This window comes from Oncorhynchus masou, chromosome 31 (genome assembly GCF_036934945.1).
Source record: "Oncorhynchus masou masou isolate Uvic2021 chromosome 31, UVic_Omas_1.1, whole genome shotgun sequence".
Lineage (NCBI taxonomy): Eukaryota > Metazoa > Chordata > Actinopteri > Salmoniformes > Salmonidae > Oncorhynchus > Oncorhynchus masou.
Window position 1 is genome coordinate 20398584 of NC_088242.1, and position 22518 is coordinate 20421101.

Below are 22518 nucleotides of genomic sequence, written 5' to 3' on the forward strand. Positions count from 1 at the left end.
GGTGAGCGTACATTTCTTTTTTATTATGAATGTCGCCAACAAAAACAAGAAGCAACAGAAACGACCGTGAAGCTTACTAGGGCTATACAGGACACAAACAAAGTCAACTACCAAATCAAATCGAATTTATTTTATATAGCCCTTCGTACATCAGCTGATATCTCAAAGTGCTGTACAGAAACCCAGCCTAAAACCCCAAACAGCAAGCACAACTAAGGTAGATAAACAGGCTGCCTAAGTATGATTCCCAATCAGAGACAACGATAAACAGCTGTCCCTGATTGAGAACCGTACCCGGCCTAAACATAGAAACAGAAAACATAGAAATAAAGAAACTAGAAAACTAGAATGCCCACCCTAGTCACACCCTGGCCTAACCAAAACAGAGAATAAAAGCCTCTCTATGGCCAGAGCGTGACACAAGGTCATTGGCCACAGATAAAATTATGTTGAATCACGTTATACAGTATGTACAGTAGCTTTGATTGTCAACATCATACTTTCAAAATCTTAGCTAGCAGTGATCATTATGAATCAAGTCGACAATCTACTGGCATATCCTTTTTAATCCTTGTCATATGAAGAGAAATAATGAAGAGAAATTATAGATAAAACCTATCGGTGCTCATCGTCCATTGGACATAAACTTTACACAACAAGTTGGAAATCGCAAATTCAACAATGAGTGGTTTGGAAGGAATCAGTGACAGTGGCAACTGCAATGCAAGCATTGCAAAGTAATCACTAGCCTGCTATTCAGTGGAGTGGCTGTGTGGTCCCAAATCTGGGATTAAGGGGCTCTTTTCCAAGTTTAAAATTATAAACATTCAACTGATAACTCGGAACTGCAAAAACTTGACATCAGTGAGTTCAAGACAACTGGGAAGTTGGGAATAAATGAGCTCCGACTTGGAAAATACATTTTGAATGGTCATTCAAATTGGAATTGTAAATCCGTCCATCTTTCTAGAGCTACGACCTGAAGATCAATGAAGTCATCATGATTCAACCTTGTTTTTTCTGAGTTCTCAGTTGTATTGAAAGCACCATAAATCCAGTGAATGCCAAACTTTGATGACAAAAGTTGCCCACGAAGGACCGACGTGCCACCTTCCTGTTCAAGTGAGCACAGCACAACAAGGTGAGTCCAAAAATGTATTGTATGCTGCTGCATAAATTATGTAATATGCCAGGGAGATGTGTATACTGTAGCTAAGAAAGTAATACTAAGTGTATGCTGTGTAGTAAGATGTTAGTAGCCCATATGCCTCACCCTAATAATTTGGTCTATTTACCCCTCTTAATTTTTTCCTACTGTTCTGACTTGGTGCTGCACATGTAGCCTATAACCTGTTTTAGAGAAATATAATCATCAAATATTGTCAGAGCTTTCATTGTCTGCTTATATGCCCCCTTTATTTATCCTAAGCTTCTGACTTCTTGAACAGGGAAAACACTGTAAGAACGGCCTATGTTCTGAATTCTGTCGCTGTACATTTCAAAAGTGCTAAACAAATAGTTGTATTGACTACGTCCGTCCTAGCTTGCTCATTAATGTCTTAATCGAAATTACAGATTGCCTCTTATCTGCTTGTTTTCCCCTTATGCCATAGTTGTTCATCTCAATTGTCATTAGACACCACATTTGTATAAGCAAGTCAGCCGTATCAGCTATGTTTTTTTTAAAGGCAGTAAATGAGGCTGAATTAACTGTTTCGCTGCCAGACAAGGCTCCGCTGATAGCCAGGTGTAGCAGTTGTAAGATTGGGACTGGTGTTGGGACAGCTTTATGCAGGCCCTAACAGTTTGTGGGCACCGTTTGTCACTTTTATAGTGCAATTAATGTATTGTTTTGTGTTGTTTTGTGTATTGGCTCTGCCGACATGCATCCCACTAAACAGTCCCACTAAACAGTCCCAATCGGCACTGTTTAGGACTAACTTATTCCTTGCTACCCACTCTGAAACTAACTGTAGCTCTTTGTTAAGTGTTGCAGTCATTTCAGTCACTGTAGTAGCTGACGTTTATAGTGTTGAGTCATCCGCAAACATAGACACACTGGCTTTACTCAAAGCCAGTTGCATGTTGTTAGTAAAGATTGTTGAAAGTAAGGGGCTTAGACAGCTGCCCTGGGGAATACCAGATTCTACCTGGATTATGTTGGAGAGGCTTCCATTAAAGAACACCCTCTGTGTTCTGCTAGACAGGTAACTCTTTATTCACAATATAGCAGGGGGTGTAGAGCCATAACACATATGTTTTTCCAGCAGCAGACTATGATCGATAATGTCAAAAGCCACACTGAACTCTAACAAAACAGCTCCCCTAATCTTTTTATCATCAATTTCTCTCAGCCAATCATCAGTCATTTGTGTAAGTGCTGTGCTTGTTGAATGTCCCTCCCTATAAGCGTAATGAAAGTCTGTTGTCAATTTGTTGACTGTAAAATAGCATTGTATCTGGTCAAACACAATTATTTCCAAAAGTTTACTAAGTATTGGTAACAGGCTGATTGGTCAGCTATTTGAGCCAGTAAAGAGGGCTTTACTATTCTTAGGTAGCGGAATTAATTTTTCTTCCCTCCAGGCCTGGTTGCACACACTTTCTAGTAGGCTTATATTGAAAATATGGCAAATAGGAATGGCAATATTGTTTGCTATTATCCTCAGTAATTTCCCATCAAAGTTGTCAGACCGCGGTGGCTTGTCATTGTAGATAGACAATAATATTTGTTTCACCTCTTCCAAACTCACTTTACGGAATTCAAAATTACAATGCTTGTCTTTCATAATTTGGTCAGATATACTTGGATATGTAGTGTCAGCGTTTGTTGCTGGCATGTCATGCCAAAGTTTGCTCATCTTGTCAATGAAAAAGTCATTAAAGTAGTAGGCAATGTCAGTCAGTTTTGTTATGAATGAGCCATCTGATTAAATTAATGATGGGGCTGAGTTAGCCTTTTTTCCCAAAATACAATTTAAGGTGCTACAAAGCTTTTTTTACCATCATTCTTTATGTTATTTATCTTTGTTTCATAGTGTAGATTTGTATTTATTTTTATTCCGTTTAGTCACATGATTTCTCAATTTGCAATATGTTTGCCAATCGGTTGTGCAGCCAGACTTATTTGCCAATCCTTTTGCCTCATCGATCTCAACCACACAATTTTTAAATTCCTCATCAATCCACAAGGATTTAACAGTTTTTACAGTCATGTTCTTAATGGGTGCATGCTTAATAGTAACTGGAAAAGCAATTTCTTTAATGTGTCAAGTAAAGTGTCTGTTTGCTCCTCATTTACATACCAACAAATATCATTTAAGTCAGCTACATAGGAATCACTAAAAAACCTTTAGTTTTCCTAGATATGGCTGCTATATTGTGATCACTCCATCCGATGGATCTGGATACTGCTTTCAAGCTAAATTCTGCACCATTAGTAAATACATGATCAATACATGTTGATGATTTCCTTCATGTGCTGTTTGTAACTACCCTGGAAGGTTGACTGATAACCTGAACCAGGTTGCAAGCACTGGTTACAGTTTAACGCTTTTTCATGAGTGGGCAGATTTATGAAAGCCAGTCAATATTTAAAGCATCCAGAAAATGTACCTCTCGGTTGATATCACATACATTATCAAGCATTTCACACATTTCACACATATTATCCAGATACTGATTGTTAGCACTTGGTGGTCTATAGTGGAGAAAAGTACAGATAGAAAAAATATTTTGCTCCAGAGCGCTCAGGACCTCAGACTGAAGCGAAGGTTCACCTTCCAACAGGACAACAACCCTAAGCCAAGACAATGCAGCAGTGGCTTTGGTACAAGTCTCTGAATGTCCTTAAGTGGCCCAGCCAGAGCCCGGACTTGAACCCGATCAAACATCTCTAGAGAGACCTGAAAATATCTGTGCAGCAACGCTTCCTATCCAACCTGACAGAGCTTGAGAGGATCTGCAGAGAAGAATGGGAGAAACTCCCAAAATACAGGTGTGAAAAGCTTGTGGCATCATACCCAAGAAGACTTGAGGCTGTAATCGCTGCCAAAGGTGCTTCAATAAAGTACTGAGTAAAGGGTCTGAACACATAAGTAAGTGTGATATGTATTAATTATTTTTTGAACGCACTTGCAAACATTTCTGAAAATCTGTTTGTCATTATGGGGTATTGTGTGTAGATTGATGAGGGAAAAAAACTATTAAATCCATTTTAGAATAAGGCTGGAAAAAGTCAGGGGGTCTGAACACTTTCCGAATGCACTGTATAGTAAGCAATTATATTTCTAGAAGCCATGCACGTAGCCGAAGGGATGTTTTCTATAGGGGACATTATGTTGAATAAATGGTTTACTGCTAGCGCTGTGATGACTGCTCTAACATTTGAATCTATAACTAGAGGACTCCTGATATCTCCAGGAGTAATAAGAATCATTTTTGTCTTATTCTGTTGTTGTCTAGTACTGCCTTTTTGCTAGCTAGGGCCAGCTACTTGAATTGCTGTCTGTCTTCCTGGTCCTGGTGTGTGAATTTCTGAGTGCTCATAACTTGCAGTTGATTGTTGGGACATCAACCAGGCATAAGGGGCAGGGCAATTTGTGACTGTTGTTGTTTTAGTAATCATTGGCTGTTTTGGAGGGAGAGTATGGAAGGTGTGCTCTCAACCTTTGCTAGGAAATGAGCAATTAGTATTCGTACTTCAGTCTCCCCTGTTTTCTCAGCGGCAGCAGTGTCAGCAGCAGTTTCGTCTTCAAAATTAAGACTATCGCCAAAACAAAGACGGTTCTGCTGAGTTGTTCTGCGGAGTTATTAAAGGAAGCAAAGAGAGGAAGGCTCAACACCACTCTCTCCCTTGAGTATCTTACCTAGTAATTTTCAGATAATCTCGTTTTGCTCTTTTGTAGCTTTGTCAACTATGTGTTTTCTATACCTGTTCGCTCCTCACCCTGTAAGCTTTACAGACACTCAACATCCCTTGGCTGCAACCCTTCTAATTTAGTGTGTCCTGCTCGTACAACCCATGTGGAATTCCTGGTCTCTGTCAGCGTTTGGAACTGCCAATACGTGGTCAAGAGCGCCAAGTTCATCTCAGCCTATGCTGTCCTTCAGTCCCTATACTTTTTGGCCCTGGAGGAGAAAGTTGTGCTGGACTATGGTAGATGAAGAATCAATCTATCTTTTTAGACTGTTAAAGTATTTATCTGGTCAGTATGTCAGTGAATTATGTATGTTTGTAACTGTGTGTTTTATGTGAAAATGTGATCGTATTATAAATTATATTTTAATGTTTAAGGACTCTTGGAAGATGAGTCCAAATGAGGACTAAAAGAGATCCTAATAAAATCAAATCAAATCTCACTCCTCAACCCTCCACCCCCTCCCTCCCTCCTCCCTCTCTCAGACGACTTTGTCAACTACTTTGAAAAGAAGGTTGACAACATCCACTTCTAATTCACTCAACCTAATGAGCCGACTGGTCCCACTCACACAGAACTACCCTACACCTTGACCTTTTTCTCCCCTCTCTCTCCAGATTAAATCCTGTGACTAGTAAAGTCCGGCCACCCGACAACCTGCCCGCTCGACCCCATACCCTCCTCCAGTCCATTTCTAGAAACATTCTCCCATTCCTTACTTCCCTCATAACCTCATCCCTGACCACTAGCTGCATCCTCACTGACTACAAAATGGCCAGAGTTGCTCCCCTCCTCAATAAAACAACACGACCCCTCTGACATCAAAAACTACAGACCGATATCCCTTCTTTCTTTTCTTTCCAAAACACTTGAGAGTGCTGTCTGACCAACTCTCGCTATCTCTCTCAGAACGATCTTCTTGACCCTAACCAGTCAGGCTTTAAGACGGGTCACTCAACTGAGACTGCTCTTCTCTGTGTCACAGAGGCTCTCCTCACTGCCAGAGCTGACTCTCTCTCCTCTGTGTCACGGAGGCTCACCACACTGCTAGAGCTGACTCTCTCTCCTCTGTGTCACGGAGGCTCTCCTCACTGCCAGAGCTGTCTCTCTCTTCTCTGTGTCACGGAGGCTCTCCTCACTGCCAGAGCTGACTCTCTCTCCTCTGTGTCACAGAGGCTCTCCACACTGCCAGAGCTGACTCTCTCTCCTCTGTGTGACGGAGGCTCTCCACACTGCCAGAGCTGTCTCTCTCTTCTCTGTGTCACGGAGGCTCTCCACACTGCCAGAGCTGACTCTCTCTCCGCTGTGTCACGGAAGCTCTCCACACTGCCAGAGCTGACTCTCTCTCTCCTCTGTGTCACGGAGGCTCTCCACACTGCCAGAGCTGACTCTCTCTCCTCTGTGTCACGGAGGCTCTCCACACTGCCAGAGCTGACTCTCTCTCTCCTCTGTGTCACGGAGGCTCTCCACACTGCCAGAGCTGACTCTCTCTCCTCTGTTCTCATCCTCCTAAATCTAACCACTGCATTTGAAAACTGTGGACCATTAGATCCTCCTCTCCACCCTCTCAGGGCTGGGCGTATCAGGCTCTACACATTCTTGGATTGCATCCTACCTGGCAAGCTGCTCCTACCAGGTGACGTAGAAAGGAGCTGGTTCTGCACCACGTACTCTCACTACTGGTGTCCACCAGGGCTCTCTATACACCAATGCACTCGGCTCTGTCATATCCTCATATCCTATATGGTCTCTCCTTTCATTGCTATGCAGATGACACTCACTACCTTTCTCCTTCCCCCTTCTGACACCCAGGTGGCGACATGCATCTCTGTGTGCCTGGCAGATATCTCAGTTTGGATGTCGATCCACCACCTCAAGCTCAACCTCAACAAGATGGAGCTGCTCTTCCTCCCTCCCAAGACCTCTTCACCACATTTGACAACGCCACGGTGTCCCCGTCCCAGAGTGCAAAGAACCTTGGCGTGACACTGGTTAACACCCTGTAGTTCTCTGCAAACATTGCAGTGACTCACTCATGCAGGTTCATGATCTACAACAACCGTAGAATACGACCCTACCTCACACAGGAAACAGCGCAGGTCCTTCAAAGAGTATCTTAAATAACCTCACAGCACCCCCCTCGCACCTCCTCCTCACCCCTCACCCTATAAAAAAAGAAGCTCGTTGTGAACTAACACTTTTTCCCCCTTACTAGCACTGGCTTTGTTGATAGCTACTTTGAGGTAAAATGTACTTACTATGACAGAGATGTGGTTGTTCCACCTAGCAATCTTAAGATGAATTCACTAACTGTAAGTTGTTCTGGAGAAGAGCTTCTGCTAAATGACTAAAATGTCAAGGTAAATGAATGAAGCCAGAGAGTTGATATGTTGCACGTGTATATTTTGTATTTTTGCATCTTGGCTAATTTACTCTTCTCTTTCTCGGCATATCCTCTCACCAGTTGTGATATGTTCAAGGGATTGTTGAGAAGGGTAGGCTATGGCCATCTTTCTGAGCACTGATCTGTATAGACAGTTCCATTTCCCGTCATGCTGTTCATTGAAATAATTTATCAGCCTATAATTTACCAGTTTCTCGCCATTATTTATCCCGGGAAACGAGAATGGGTTTGGGCAGGAAATCTCTGTATATCTCAGTAATCCAGTTCCCGCTATTAAACCCTACCCAGCTAGCACATAACGTTCTGAGAACCATGTGCTTCTTGGGGGGAATTTCAGTACTTTCAGTTTCAGTTTCCTCATGGTTCTATTTAAAGTCATATTTCCAGAACGTTCAGAGAACTTTAAGATACAACATTCTGTGGAATTTCAGTACTTCATCATAACGTTTTCTGCAGGCTTCTTCATGATTATATTTAGTCATGTTCTCAGAACATTAAGAAACAATGTTGTGCTGTAGGAATTTCAGTACTTTAGCAAAACGTTTTCTGCAGGTTTCCTCATTGTTCTATTTAAAGTTGTCACGTTCTGACTTTAGTTCTTTTGTTATGTCTTTGTTTTTGTATGGTCAGGGTGTGAGTTGGGTGGGTTGTCTATGTTAGTTTTTCTATGATTTGCTATTTCTGTGTTTGGCCTGGTATGGTTCTCAATCAGAGGCAGCTGTCAATCGTTGTCCCTGATTGAGAACCATATATAGGTAGCCTGTTTTTTTTGTGTTTCATGGGTGATTATTTTCTGTTTTTTGTTGTGTGTCTGCACCAGCCAGAACTGTTTTCGGTTGTCGTTTTTTGGTTCAGTGTTCAAGTTCTTTATTAAAAGATATGGACACATACCACGCTGCACCTTGGTCCTCTTCTCCTTCATACGACGACCGTTACAAAAGCCATGTTCTCAGAACATTAAGAATAAAACTTTCCATAAAAACCATAAGAAAACACTTGTAACGTTCAAAGAACAGCATCAACAAAACTCTGTCACACCCTGACCATAGTTTGCTTTGTATGTTTCTATGTTTTGTTTGGTCCGGGTGTGATCTGAGTGGGAATTCTATGTTGTGTGTCTAGTTTGTCTGTTTCTGTGTTTGGCCTGATATCGTTCTCAATCAGAGGCAGGTGTTAGTCATTGTCTCTGATTGGGAACCATATTTAGGTAGCCTGTTTGGTGTTGGGTTTTGTAGGTGATTGTTCCTGTCTGTGTTTGTTTGCACCAGATAGGGCTGTTTTGGTTTTTCACGTTACGTTTATTGTTTTTGCAATTGTTCATTATTATCTTGATTAAAGATGTATAAAGATAACCACGCTGCCTTTTGGTCCGCCTCTCCTTCCCAGGAAGAATCCCGTTACACTATATCCTCTATCTTGTGTTCGGGTGTGTTGGCTGTGCCTTAATTAGTGCTTGTTTCCTTTGAAATGGGGTCTGTTTGAAGACAAAAATGAACAGCTTTCTATGAGTAAAAAAAATGACATGGCATGCTTGCTCCATCCTGGAGGCGCAGTGGACTAATTGTAATGATCGTTGGTGGAAGAAGGTGAGGACCAAAGCGCAGCGTGGTACGTGTTTGTCATTTATTAAATAGAACTGAACACTAAATACAAAGTAACAAAAAGAACAACCGAAACAGCTCCGTCAGGTGCAAAAACAGAAAGCAGCTACCCACCAAACCCATGTGGGCAAGAGCTACCTAACTATGGTTCTCAATCAGAGACAACAGCTGTCCCTGATTGAGAACCACACCCGGCCAAAAACAAAGAAATACAAAAACATAGAAAAAGGAACAGAATGCCCACCCTAGTCACACTCTGGCCTAACCAAAATAGAGAATAAAAGCCTCTATGGCCAGGGTGTGACACTCCATGTATAGAGAAAACAACATCATCTGTTTTACCAGTCAGGAAACTTATGGCTTCGTTCCCAGAACCAATGGGAAACCAAAAACAGTTCTCACAACTTCCAAGGAACCAAATGTGCTAGCTGGGTAGTGTGTGTGTATGTTTGTGTCATGGCTGGGTTGGAGGTAGAGATATAAGGACCATGTGGGACACATTTGACAGCATGCTTTAATGAACAGACCACACCAGGAGAATTCCACTTGTTTTCCTAACATGTTTTCTCTCATAGAATATGGAATGTAGCTTATAGCTTTAATTTCTTTAAAATGGTCAACTAGTTGGTTATTTCCTGAAACATGAAGTACTTCTCTCAGAATACCAGCCCTTGAGGTTCTTTAGAGGTGTTTTGATACCGACCTATGATGCAAATACATACAGTATAGGTAAAGAGGGGATGTGATACTTTCCACTTGTGACAATTCAAGTACACGTTGTAATTAACTCTTGTATATTGTTTTGAAATGCAGTAGCTGCCCAGGGTTGTTTATTGGCACAGGTAAGAACAAGCCAACCTCCTTAGACATTAACTCCCCCTTGGACGTCAGACCTGAGTATTCAGGCCGTGAGATCACTTTTAAAGGCATTAATTAAGACTAATGATTGTCCAAGATACTCATTAATCAGAAAGCTCAGATCTAGCTAGATGACAAGAGAGAAAAGAGATGGAGAGATGGACATCTCAGGAAGGTAACTCCAGTGTGTGTGTGTGTGTGTGTGTGTGCGCACGCTGTACATGACAGGGACACTTCTGGCCAGAGCCAGAGAAACAGAAGGGTTCAGGTCTCCACTGCAGAGAGTCTCTATTCCTTTTCAAGCTGTCCCTGTCCTCCTGCATCCCCCTGCTCTCCCCAAGGCCAGCACAATCTGGCCTTCACAGGTTGGGTCTGACTGCAGCTGCAGCCCCCTCTCCTCTGTTCTGCCCTCAATTTAGTTCCATGTTGGAACGGTTCAAATACTTTCAGATGGCAAACGTTCAAACGTCCTATCTTTTGGATGATCATAAATGAGAGTAATGATTTAGTTACATCCTTTAGGTTTGAGATTAAACCCATACATACAGTAAGTACTTGTCTAAAACATCTAAACATATGTTTGTGTCTGTTATTACTTCGTCACCACAGATTGCTCTGCTCTATATGTTTGTGTCTGTTATTACTTCGTCACCACAGATTGCTCTGCTCTATATGTTTGTGTCTGTTATTACTTCGTCACAACAGATTGCTCTGCTCTATATGTTTATGTCTGTTATTACTTCGTCACCACAGATTGCTCTGCTCTATATGTTTGTGTCTGTTATTACTTCGTCACCACAGATTGCTCTGCTCTATATGTTTGTGTCTGTTATTACTTCGTCACCACAGATTGCTCTGCTCTATATGTTTGTGTCTGTTATTACTTCGTCACCACAGATTGCTCTGCTCTATATGTTTGCAATGACGTGAGCTTTACAATGTAAGGCAGCGTCTGTTAGTAAGCCTGGCATATTACATACTCGTTATTTCTCACATGGCACACTGACACATCAAATCAAACATAACAAATCATATAGCTACTGCATATGGTGCATATCGGCACAATATGATTGTGGGGAGTCACCAATCAATGAAAGATAGATGTATTGCTAAACTACACCAAACTTGACATATCATAAATGTTACCTAACTTCCATTAACGGAGTTGTTTCCAGACAAAGTGGCCCGCGGCAGGTCTTCTGGACAAACCAGAGGGTCGACGTCTCCGTGTCTGCCTCTGGCCAATGCAGCTGTTACATGAAGGAGGCATTTGGAGTGTCATCTTGCCAGTGGTGCCACAAAGATCCTGAGGCAGCGGGCTGCTGTATGCTCTCCCCATGACTCCCGTTTTCATTGCTTTCAGCTGCATGCTGTCGTGCCACTGGGTGCCATCAAATCTCATCACACATTGGTCCTCTAGTCAATGGTGCAACGTCTGGGAACCAAGCCATGTGTCAAGGTTATACTTGGGTGATGGCGGGCACAGGCAGGCATACCTTCTTCTTTGGAAGAGAATGAAGATAAATTAACTGTATTGCACATCCTCACCATGAGGGCTTGATCCAGAGCTAAAGACTCCATAATGCTATGATAATGACAACAGAGGAAAACATAAGACTCCATAATGCTATGATAATGACAACAGAGGAAAACATAAGACTCCATAATGCTATGATAATGACAACAGAGGAAAACATAAGACTCCATAATGCTATGATAATGACAACAGAGGAAAACATAAGACTCCATAATGCTATGATAATGACAACAGAGGAAAACATAAGACTCCATAATGCTATGATAATGACAACAGAGGAAAACATAAGACTCCATAATGCTATGATAATGACAACAGAGGAAAACATAAGACTCCATAATGCTATGATAATGACAACAGAGGAAAACTTAAGGCCACCCGAGTGAGTGAGATTTTTGAAAGATGGTATGTCCACATCGCTGCTTTTTATAATGACACTGGCTCTGACCTTTCCATCTTTCATGGACACTTTAAAGGGCATGTGTCCTCCACAGCCACCCCTGGCAGAGCAAAATGAACAGTTTCCACTCTTTAGGGACATGTGGGGGGTCACTGGGGGTCACTAGGGAGAACTGTGCTGTCCCGACTCCCAGTCCCATGGGTCTCCCAGCTGCCTCGGCACCGCTGTGGGACCTCCGTCAGTCTCCTGAGTCAACACGTCTGGATAAGACTCCCTATACACTAACACACAGCTGGAACGCCCCAGAGTCCCTCACATCCTCAATACTTTATTATCATGTGTTGTTTTTTGGGAACATTGTTGACTTTGCGGTTCCGGTGGGGCCATCATGACCTCTCACTGGGGAATAGTGGCTGTGGTGCACACATCTGGACATCCAGACCGTGTTTAGTTTTCAACAACTGGATAACATCCGTTCCTCCCACCACCACCACCACTCGCCTCTGTGGTGGTTCTGTCTCTGTCTTGAAGCCTGCATTGTTTGTCTTTGGTCCCCCTCAAGGCATTCTTCCTATGGCCCACAGTGTCCTTAGGGAAGCTAGGGGAATCTTCCCAAAGTCTTACTGCAAACTTGGAAACAAATATCTGTTTTCCTATGCATGAGGCGTGAGGGAGCACAGTTGCCAGACAACAATTTGTCTGTGTTATAACCTCTCTTGAGTCAAATAAAACATTAATCAAAATGTTGATTTCCCAAATAACAATATTGACAATAGTGGCACTACCTTTTACACTGTGATTGTGGTATAGAGAGAGACAAGAGAAAAGATGTAGGCCATCCATTGGTTGATGTAGATGGACGATATGACCGCGACGCAAAGCCACAAAATACTGTTGTAGATTCAACATATTTAAACACTATATATTTAGTGCATTCCGAAAGTATTCAGACCCCTTCCATTTTTCCACATTTTTTTATGCTACAACCTTATTTTAAAATGGATTAATGTCCCTCTTCAATCTACACACAATAAATAATGACACATAATGACAAAGCAAAAACAGGTTTCAGAATGTTTAGCAAATGTATTACAAATAAAAAACAGAAACACCTTATTTACATAAGTATTCACACCCTTTGCTATGAGAATTTAAAATGAGCTCAGGTGCATCCTGTTTCCATTGATCTAGTAGAATGCCCAGATGGAAGCCACACCTCATTAAAAGATACATGACTGCCTGATTGGAGTTTGCCAAAAGGCACCTAAAGTACTCTCAGACATGAGAAACAAGATTCTCTGGTCTGATGAAACCAAGATTGAACTCTTTGGCCTGAATGCCAAGCGTTACATCTGGAGGAAGCCTGACACGATCCCTGCGGTGAAGCATGGTGGTGACATCATCATGCTGTGGGGATATTTATCAACGGCAGGGACTGGGAGAATAGTCAGGATTGAGGGAAAGATGAACGGAGCAAAGTACAGAGAGATCCTTGTTGAAAACCTGCTCCATAGCGCTCAGGACCTCAGACTGGGGCGAAGATTCACCTTCCAACAGGACAACTACCCTAAGCACAAAGCCAAGACAACGCAGGAGTGGCTTCAGGACAAGCCTCTGAATGTCCTTGAGTGACCCAGCAAGAACCCGGACATAAACCCGATTTAACATATCTGGAGAGACCTGGAAATAGCTGTGCAGCGACACTCCCTATCCAACCTGACAGAGCTTGAGAGCATCTGCATAGAATAATAGGTGAAACTCCCCAAATACAGGTGTGCCAAGCCATACCCAAGAAGACTCAAGGCTGTAATCGCTGCCAAAGGTGCTTCAACAAAGTACTGAGTAAAGGGTCTAAATACTTATGTAAATGTGATATTTCAGTTTTTCTTTTTTATTACATTTGCAAACATTTCTAAAACCCTGTTTTTGCATCATCATTATTGGGGTATTGTGTGTAGACTGATGGGGGGGGGAAACGATTTAATCAATTTCAGAGCAAGGCTGTAACGTAACAAAATGTGGAAAAAGTCAAGGGGTCTGAATACTTCCCGAAAGCATTGTATCCAAGTATTTATATGGAAAACTTTCTTCATGTTGCACATTAGTTGAAGAATCACTATGTTTTTTTGAGAACATGTCTACGGGTATTCTTTTTTTGAGCCAGTTTACTTCAGCAGCAACAGGAAATGTGAATAATTATGTGGATTATAATTAATGGACATTTTCGTAGGGGTTGATACATTTTTCGTAAGGAAAATCAAGTCTGAAATTTTCAAGTGGAAATTACAAACTTCAGAAGCCTTTTAAAACTCAAACTAGTGTTTTATTTCTCCTCTAAAAGGGTGATCAATTTAAGATCCTGTAGAGGAGGTATGTTTAATGCTGCAGGTGTGGTTAGAAAGCAGAGGGTATATGCCCTCCATATGGTCATCAGCTTTCATGGAATTAGCACACTGTTGAGGTCTGAACTCTCTGGAGGTACCTTGGGAAGAGCCTTCACAGTATAACCCACTGAGAGGGTATTTACAGTAAGTTCCACCAGTGTCACAGAAAAATGCCATGTGGAATCGACAGCGTGATTGAGAGCATGTCTCTTGGCAATTCTCTCAGAAATATGCTTGGAAATGGAACAGTGGATTATATATTTTTTAATGTTTTTATTATTCTCATTCAAATGTAGGTTTAGAAATTAGACACATTTTAGTGTCATTGTTTTGTAATCATTTGCAAATGACCTGAATTTGCAAATTATCATTATTTTTTATCATATCACTAACCCACGCCACATTTTGGATAATCAAAAACAACCCATGTCCAGTTGTTGTTTACGTTGGTGTCATTGGACAGTGGACAATGGTTGCCATGCAGTAGAAGATAGTCCCATGCAGGATGTCCAGACCAGGAGGTTCTCACCATCTGTCAGGAGGCTCTAAGCCGCATGCAGCCCTGCACATGGAGGCCATGCTGATAAACCCTGGCAGATGCCATCTTAGGGGGCACCACAGCAAAACATACCCCAATCCGCCCAATACCTAAACGATGCAGATGATGAAGCTCATTTTCGGACTCTGTTTATGCCATTAACATGTTTTTCCACAAATGGCCATGTCTCATGTTTACTAAATGTTTATTATATAAGTTTCATATATTTGTCCTTGCAAACCCACTCTAACACATCTGAGGTTGAAATCTAAGGCCTCCTGAAAGCCACATCTGCCTCCCACCCCCTTCCTAAATGCCTTCAACCACTAGCATAAACTGAAGTCTTCCCACTGATGGATGGTTTGTTGGGGAGAAACCTACAAACAGGGGCACTTGCAATTTACCTGTCCTGAATAATGAGCAGAGAACTACATTCATTTAGCCTGGGGCTTACAGCTCGAACATCTGGCACAGTTGGCAGGCTAGCCATGGCCAGCAATGTTGGAAGGCTTTCTATAGAAGGTCCAGATGCAGAGAGGGTAGAATTGGTACAAATGATACAGATGGAAGTGCTGGAACTGATGATCCAGTGGGCAGAGCCGGCACTGTTGGCAAAGGTAGCTTGTCTCCAACAGCTGGCGCAGGTTAGGCATTCCTGGGAATTCATTCCACAAGGCAAATGTTCACACACACTGGCTGAGGTTGTGATTGTGGCTATGACACACACATCCATCCACCCACCCACCCACACACACACACACACACAAACAGCATAGGTAGGCCTTTCATCAATCAGTGTAGGAGGAGACAGATTGGTAAGAGCATAAAATACTCCTACACAGCCTCCCCTCTTATTTGGCACTCCCCACATGGAGCCACCATTACTGTATGACTACTACTGGAAAGCTGTTTTTATTTGGGATTCATCTTGTGGCACCATACAGAAGCTACTCAATGTGATATGATTAGATACAGTAATCATGAGTGAGTGAGTGCTTGAGTGAGTGCTTGAGTGAGTGCTTGAGTGAGTGAGTGAGTGAGTGAGTGAGTGAGTGAGTGAGTGAGTGAGTGAGTGAGTGAGTGAGTGAGTGAGTCAGTGAGTCAGTGAGTCAGTGAGTCAGTGAGTCGGTGAGTGACTACCTGACTGAACTAAAAGAAGCTGGACCAGATGTATGGTGTTCTCGTGGCAAGGCAGCTCAGACAGACAGAGCTGTGCAGTACTGGCCCCTGCCCACTGATGGACATCTGGAAGGCAAATTGGTTAATGGCGCCTCCAAGCCAAGAGGTAGTCAGCCATTTCCTCCTCCAGCAATGTGAGGGCTGCCGCCGCATCTGTCCTCTGCCTACCCCTGGAAAACATCCCCCCTGAAGGCCATACTGGGCAGGGAGATGAGAGGGGAGTGCTGGCTTATCCATAGCCACATTTCCAGAGGGGACATAGTCGGGACTGCTGTGTCAATGGAAATTTCCATGCCATGTGGCAGTGAGGATAGAGGACACAGATCTTGAACATCGGTTGGTCAACTCCCTCAGAGTAAGGCAGTGTCTGACGTTATAACTCTGAAGTAAACTATTCTCTCCTCCAATACAACTTTTGAAGATATAGACAGCTAGAAATGAATTGGGTACCTTTGCGATTTTAAGTAAGGACTGTGAAATTTTTAACCTTTTAACAACATTCTTGCTGCGCTATGTCAATCTTGGCTAGAATTTGCAAACACCTGGTTGTATTGCACTGTCACATAATGAAGCACTGTTGCCACTTCAAAGTGTTAAAGTTTCTAAAGGGCCCACAGGGCCTACATTTGGCATGGGACACTGCACCCTGTCCAGATGTCGGAATTAGACAACAGCTGTGTGAGGAAATTAGCTCGGAGGCTAACATTTGTAATACCTTCATATTAAAGAGAAAGAGAATCCAAAACACACATCACAAATGCATGATTAGATGGGGTTTATCCACTAGACCCATCTAATCTTACAATAAATCAAACCACAAAGCCGCCGTCCATTACAGAGTTAAACGTTGCTGTAAATTTCACCAGCACCATGCTGTCATCATGAGAGATGCTTGATTGACAAAAGTTAATCCAAAACAGATATGTCTAAAAAATGGGCCCCGCCATCTGTTGATAAACAAGTTAAGCACACAGTTGTGTCTCCTGATGCCTACACCCCAGAGAGCCCCCCCTTCCCTAAACAGATGCTGCACCTCAAGAGGCTTTCTCTGGGCTCTGGGAGACAGCAGCTGTTCCCCTGGCCCAATGAGATGGGTGCCTTCGAAATGGATAATAAATGAATTATTTACAATCTGCAATATTGTCTTTAGTGGGTGCTAATCAACTCCCCAAGCCCAGCTCTTCTTCCCAAGCTCCCCCAGCTCAACATGATTGGTTACCTGAACATTCTTTTTAGGTTATTTTAAGGCTATATTTTCTCTTTCTATAAGCTTCCCATCATGATTCAACCATCCCTGTACTTTTACCAGCACATCCATCCATTATACAAAACTTCATATGCATTGTATTAACTCTTCGTTTCACAGGTGACACAAGTCCACTTTCCTCTCTCCTCTGGTGGTTTTCCTGATCTTGTTTCATTCCAGACACACTCACCCTCAACCGCGAAGGAAGGGCTCTATGTTGGTGCAATATGGAAGGTGGCTTGGGGAATCTTTCACCTCCCAGTGTATACGGTAGTACCATTCATCATCCCTATGGAGAAAGAGGCAGGAGTATCCATCACATTCAAACAAGTGATCCTCTTATCCACTAACACAAGAGAAAATGGTTTGGCCTGCGTGGCTCTGAGGCTTCACACAGACTGTGGCCAGTGGCATAGCAATATATTAGAAAGCATGGTGGCTGTATGACTGCCATTATGTTGGGAAGCAGTGGGGCAGGCAGCCAGGTGTTTTTCAGGGCAGGTCACTTTATGCTCAGCACAGTCTATTCATCTGAAGCTCAGCTCTGGGGCTCAGTGTGAAATGAAATGACACTAAAATATGGAAATAAAATATTCTGTGTATTTTCTATGTACTTAGACCAAGTCGAAATCAAATCTAGCTTTCTTGTAAGGACATTAAACATCGCAAGACACTTCAGAGAAAAACAACCATAATTAAAGATTGAATGCTATTGTACAGGCAGACATTAAAATAGACATCAAAGTTAGTCGAAGTATTCAGACACAAGACCTCAGTAATGTGCTGCCCGCATGTATTCTCCTGTTCTCCATCATTGAGTTGTAAACCTTAATTTATGGCCCTGTACTTCCAGGGTAAAAGTGGATCACACCATATGGCCTGGTGCTTAATGTTAATTGTTATGAACGTTGATTGTTGAAATTGGCATTGATCGGTCCTCTCAGAAGAGGCTTGTCATGAGAAAAACAACTCTGCTCTCTACTGTCCTTTGAGGGATAGCTTTCTCTGAAGAGCTCCTCTTTCTCTCTCAACACAGCCTTCAATTTTCTTATAGTGAACTGCTATTAAGTAATACTTTTACTATTAAATGCCCTTTTTCATTCCAATTTACTACATGTTTTCTATTGAAGGAATATAGATTTAATATTATCTCTTTTTCCTAGCTGCCTCTCCAGTCTGTAGATGTAATACATATTTGACTCTCCAGTGGCATCCATGGCCTGATGCTTGGTTCTATCCTGGGCTTGGTAGTGAGGATCCACTGGCTCTCTGAAAGAGCTTCCTGGTTGTGAGAGAGAGACTGGCCAGCTGTGTTGGTGGATGCAACCAAAGCTAATCTCATCAAAGGCGGCTGTGTATCAACATCTGCCTAATCCTATCCAAAGGCAGGCAGGCAGGCGCCACCCATAACATTCTTACCTCCAAGCTATATCTATTAGCATAATTATCATGGGCGCCCTGCCCTGCCCTGGGCAAATGGGATGTTGAGTGGAGGCCTACTAGGTTAAGCAACCTGGTCTCAGAGCATTTCGTATTATTCTGTACGTACATCCGAGACACTCCATTTATGATGATATGTTAAGTTTCATATGGTAAAGGGAGAACACTTTCTGGTTCCAGGAAGAACCTTTTTGGGTTCCATGTTAGAACCCTCTCTGGAAAGTGTTCTGGAGGTCTGAAGGACATTGAGGAGGATGTTGTGCACTCATGTGAAGAGACCCTCTGACAGACTGTCCTTGCTTAAAATGTGATTTTCGTTTTGTGCTCTTGGGTCTTTTTTGAATTGTGGTGGCATTTGCGTCCCTCGCCATGAATAACAACTTAAAAAGGCAAATAGTTACACATAATACGTGTTTTTGTTTATATTAAACTGTTTAGCAATGATAAAACATATTGCAAGTCCTTCATACTGCAAAACTTTGTTTATGCACTGTTTAAAGTACATAAGGCAATTAAATTGGCTTGTCCCAATAGTGATGAGTGGAGTTGTCGTGAAATATTTTGGGGATTTAGAGATATTTGAATCCTAGAAAGACAAGTATATAATATATTGTATAATTCAATAAAAAAAAGGCTATTAAAATAATTTTTCTGTTACTAATATGTGTCCTTGAGCTATATGTAATTGATGTTAGAGCCTTGAGAATCGCTTACTACAAATCAAATCAAATATTTGTCATATGCTTCATAAACAATGGGTGTAGACTAACAGGGAAATGCTTACTTCCGGGTCCTTTTCTGACAATGAGGAGTTAAAGATAAAAAATCAGTACTGAGTCAATGTGCAAGGGTACAAGATAATTGAGATAGCTATGTACTGTATATAACACAGGGATATAACCCAAACAAGAGTGAGGTGTAAACCTATGAATAATACACGAGAAGAGACCCATTGATCAAGTGCACAAAAACAGACCAACGGACATGTGACAATAATTGACAAGGACAATGGGGATCAGAGGGTACATATATACACATATAAATTAGGAGAAATGGGGAACCAGGTGTGCGTAATGAGACAAGACAGTCCGGGGTTGGTGGTAATGAATCCAGTTCAGTGACGCCTAGAAGGCCGGTGGCGTAGACCTCCGGAGCTGGTGAACGGAATGAGCAGAAGTACCGGGGGGATCCGTGACAGAGACACTCAATATGTGGTCTCGAGACCTGTCTCGAGTACCACAACACTGGGACTTACCATGCTCATGCCAGAATACATGTATGTAATGCACCCAGAAATGGGTTTCATTTTTGCTTTGGAGATGCAAAAAAACAAAAAGGAGTCCTATTACATATGCTGTGGCCCTGTGACAAACTGACACCATTTTGGGATTACGTCTGTGCTATCATATCATTGTGTCTAGTAATTTATACCCATCCATCTCCATGATTATGTCTGTTGGGAAATGTTAATATTGGTGACCAATATCAAAGAAAGTTTTGTAATGTAGGTCTAATTGCTGCAGAAACAAATTAGCTATTAATTGGAAAGTATCATACTCACCATCAATAACGAACTGGAGGACCATCAATAACGATCTGGAGGGCTAAAGTATGTACAGTAGTTATATTCCATTAGATTCTGTGTTTTATCAATTTGGGCAGAGAAGGGATGTGTTCTATAAGGTCTGGAAGTCTTATATTGACCATCTTGAGGATTGTGACATGTCCATGTGAGGGGAATTTGATGTATGTATGTGTATGGATAGGGGAAGCTAGTGTGTATTTTTGTGTGTTCGTGGGCAGGTGTGGGCAGGCATGGGCATGTGTGGGTAGGTGTGGTGTATATCAAGTGTGGTGGTTGTATTGTTTTTGTGTTGTGTTTCTGTTTCTGTTTCTATGGGTTTCATTATTGCTTTGTTGTTTGTACTTATATTTCCCCCCAAAAAAGATATTTAAAAATTTAAAAAATGCTCTCAATTGTGCAGCTGTAGATCTTTTGGAGGATCTGAGGGCCCATGCCAAATCTTTTCAGCCTCCTGAGGGGAAAGAGGCTCTGTCATGCCCTCTTTACAACTGTATGGGTGTGTGTGGACCATGTTAATTACTTAGTGATGTGGACCCCAAGGAACTTGAAGCTCTCGACCCGCTCCACTACCGCCACATCGATGTCGATGGGGTCCTGCTCACCCCTCCGTTTCCTGTAGTCCACGATCAGCTCCTTTGTCTTGTTGACGTTGAGGGAAAGGTTGTTGTCCCTGGCACCACACTGCCACATCTCTGACTTCCTCCATATAGGCTGCTTCATTCATCGTTGGTGATCAGTCCTACCACCGCCGTGTCGTCAGCAAACTTGATGATGATGTTGGAGTTGTGCGTGGCCATGCAGTCGTGGGTGAAAAGGGAGTACAGGAGGGGACTAAGCACAAAAGCCTCGAGGGGCCCTCGTGATAATGTTCTGCGTTGCGGATGTGTTGTTTCCTACCCTGATAGCTTGGTGGAGGCCCATCAGGAAGTCCAGGATCCAGTTGTAGAGGGAGCTATTCAGTTCCAGGGTCCTGAGCTTGGTGATGAGCTTGGAGGGGACTATGGTATTGAAAACTGAGTTGTAGTCAACAGCATTCTTACATAGGTATTCCATTTGTCCAGGTGGGTGAGGGCAGTGTGGAGTGCAATAGAGATTGCGTCATCTGTGGATCTGTTGGGGCGATAAGCGAATTGGAGTGTGTCCAAGGTGTCTGGGATGATGGTGTTGATGTGAGCCGTGACCAGCCTTTCAAAGCATTTCATGGCTATAGATGTGAGTGCTACGGGGCGATAGTCATTTAGGCAGGTTACCTTGGTGTTCTTAGGCACAGAGGGACTATGGTGTCTGCTTAAAACAAGTTGGCATTACAGACCGGGTCAGGGATAGGTTGAAAATGTCAGTGAAGACACTCTTAGCTCTTAGTACCTGTACTGGTATTCCATCTGGCCCTGCAGCCCTGCAAATTTGGACATGTTTAAAGGTCTTACTCACATTGGCTACGGAAAGCGAGATCATACAGTCGTCTGGAACAGCTGCTGCTCTCATGCATGGCTCAGTGTTGCTCGCCGCGAAGCAAGAATAGAAGGCATTTAGCGCTATTTAGGTCTCCCTTTGTAATCCGTGATAGTTTGCAAGCCCTGCCACATCCATCGCGTAGTAGGATTTGATCTTAGTCCTGTATTGACACCTTGCCTGTTTGATGGCTGGTCGGAGGTCATAGCGGGATTTCTTAAAAGCATCTGGATTAGTGTCTTGCTCCTTAAAAGCGGCAGCTCTACCCTTTAGCTCAATGCAGATGTTGCATGTAATCCATGGCCTCTGGTTGTGGTATGAATGTACGGTCACTGTGGGGGCAACGTCTTCGATGCACTTGTTAATGAAGCCGGTGACTGATGTGGTAAACTCCTCAATGTTATTGGATTAATCTGTTTGAGTTTTAGCTTGTAAGCAGGAAGCAAGAGGATAGACTTATGGTCACCGGCGAAGAGAAACGCTGCCTCTGAAAATGCATTTTTTGTTTGATTATGGTCCTCTACAGCTTGTTGAGTGTGGTCTTAGTGCCAGCAATGGTTTGTGGTGGTTAATAGAGCTACGAAAAATACAGATGAAAACTATCTTTGTAAATAGTATGGTCTGCAGTTTATCATGAGCTATTCTAACTCAGGCAAGCAAAAACTCTAAACATCCTTAACATTAGAGATTGCGCACCAATTGTTGTTAACAAAGGGACACACCCCTCCTCCCTTTGTCTTACCCAAGTCTGCTGTCCGGTTTTGACAATGCATAGAAAAACCAGTGAGATGTATATCTATGTCCTCGTTCAGCCACGACTCTAAGAAACGTAGAATATTACAGTTTTTCAGATCTCGTTGATAGGATAGTCTCGAGTGGAGCTCATTCAACTTGCTCTCCAGTGATTGCACGTTCGGCCAATAGATCAGAGGGCAATGGCGGTCTATTTGCTCGCCTACACAATCTTGTCAGGGT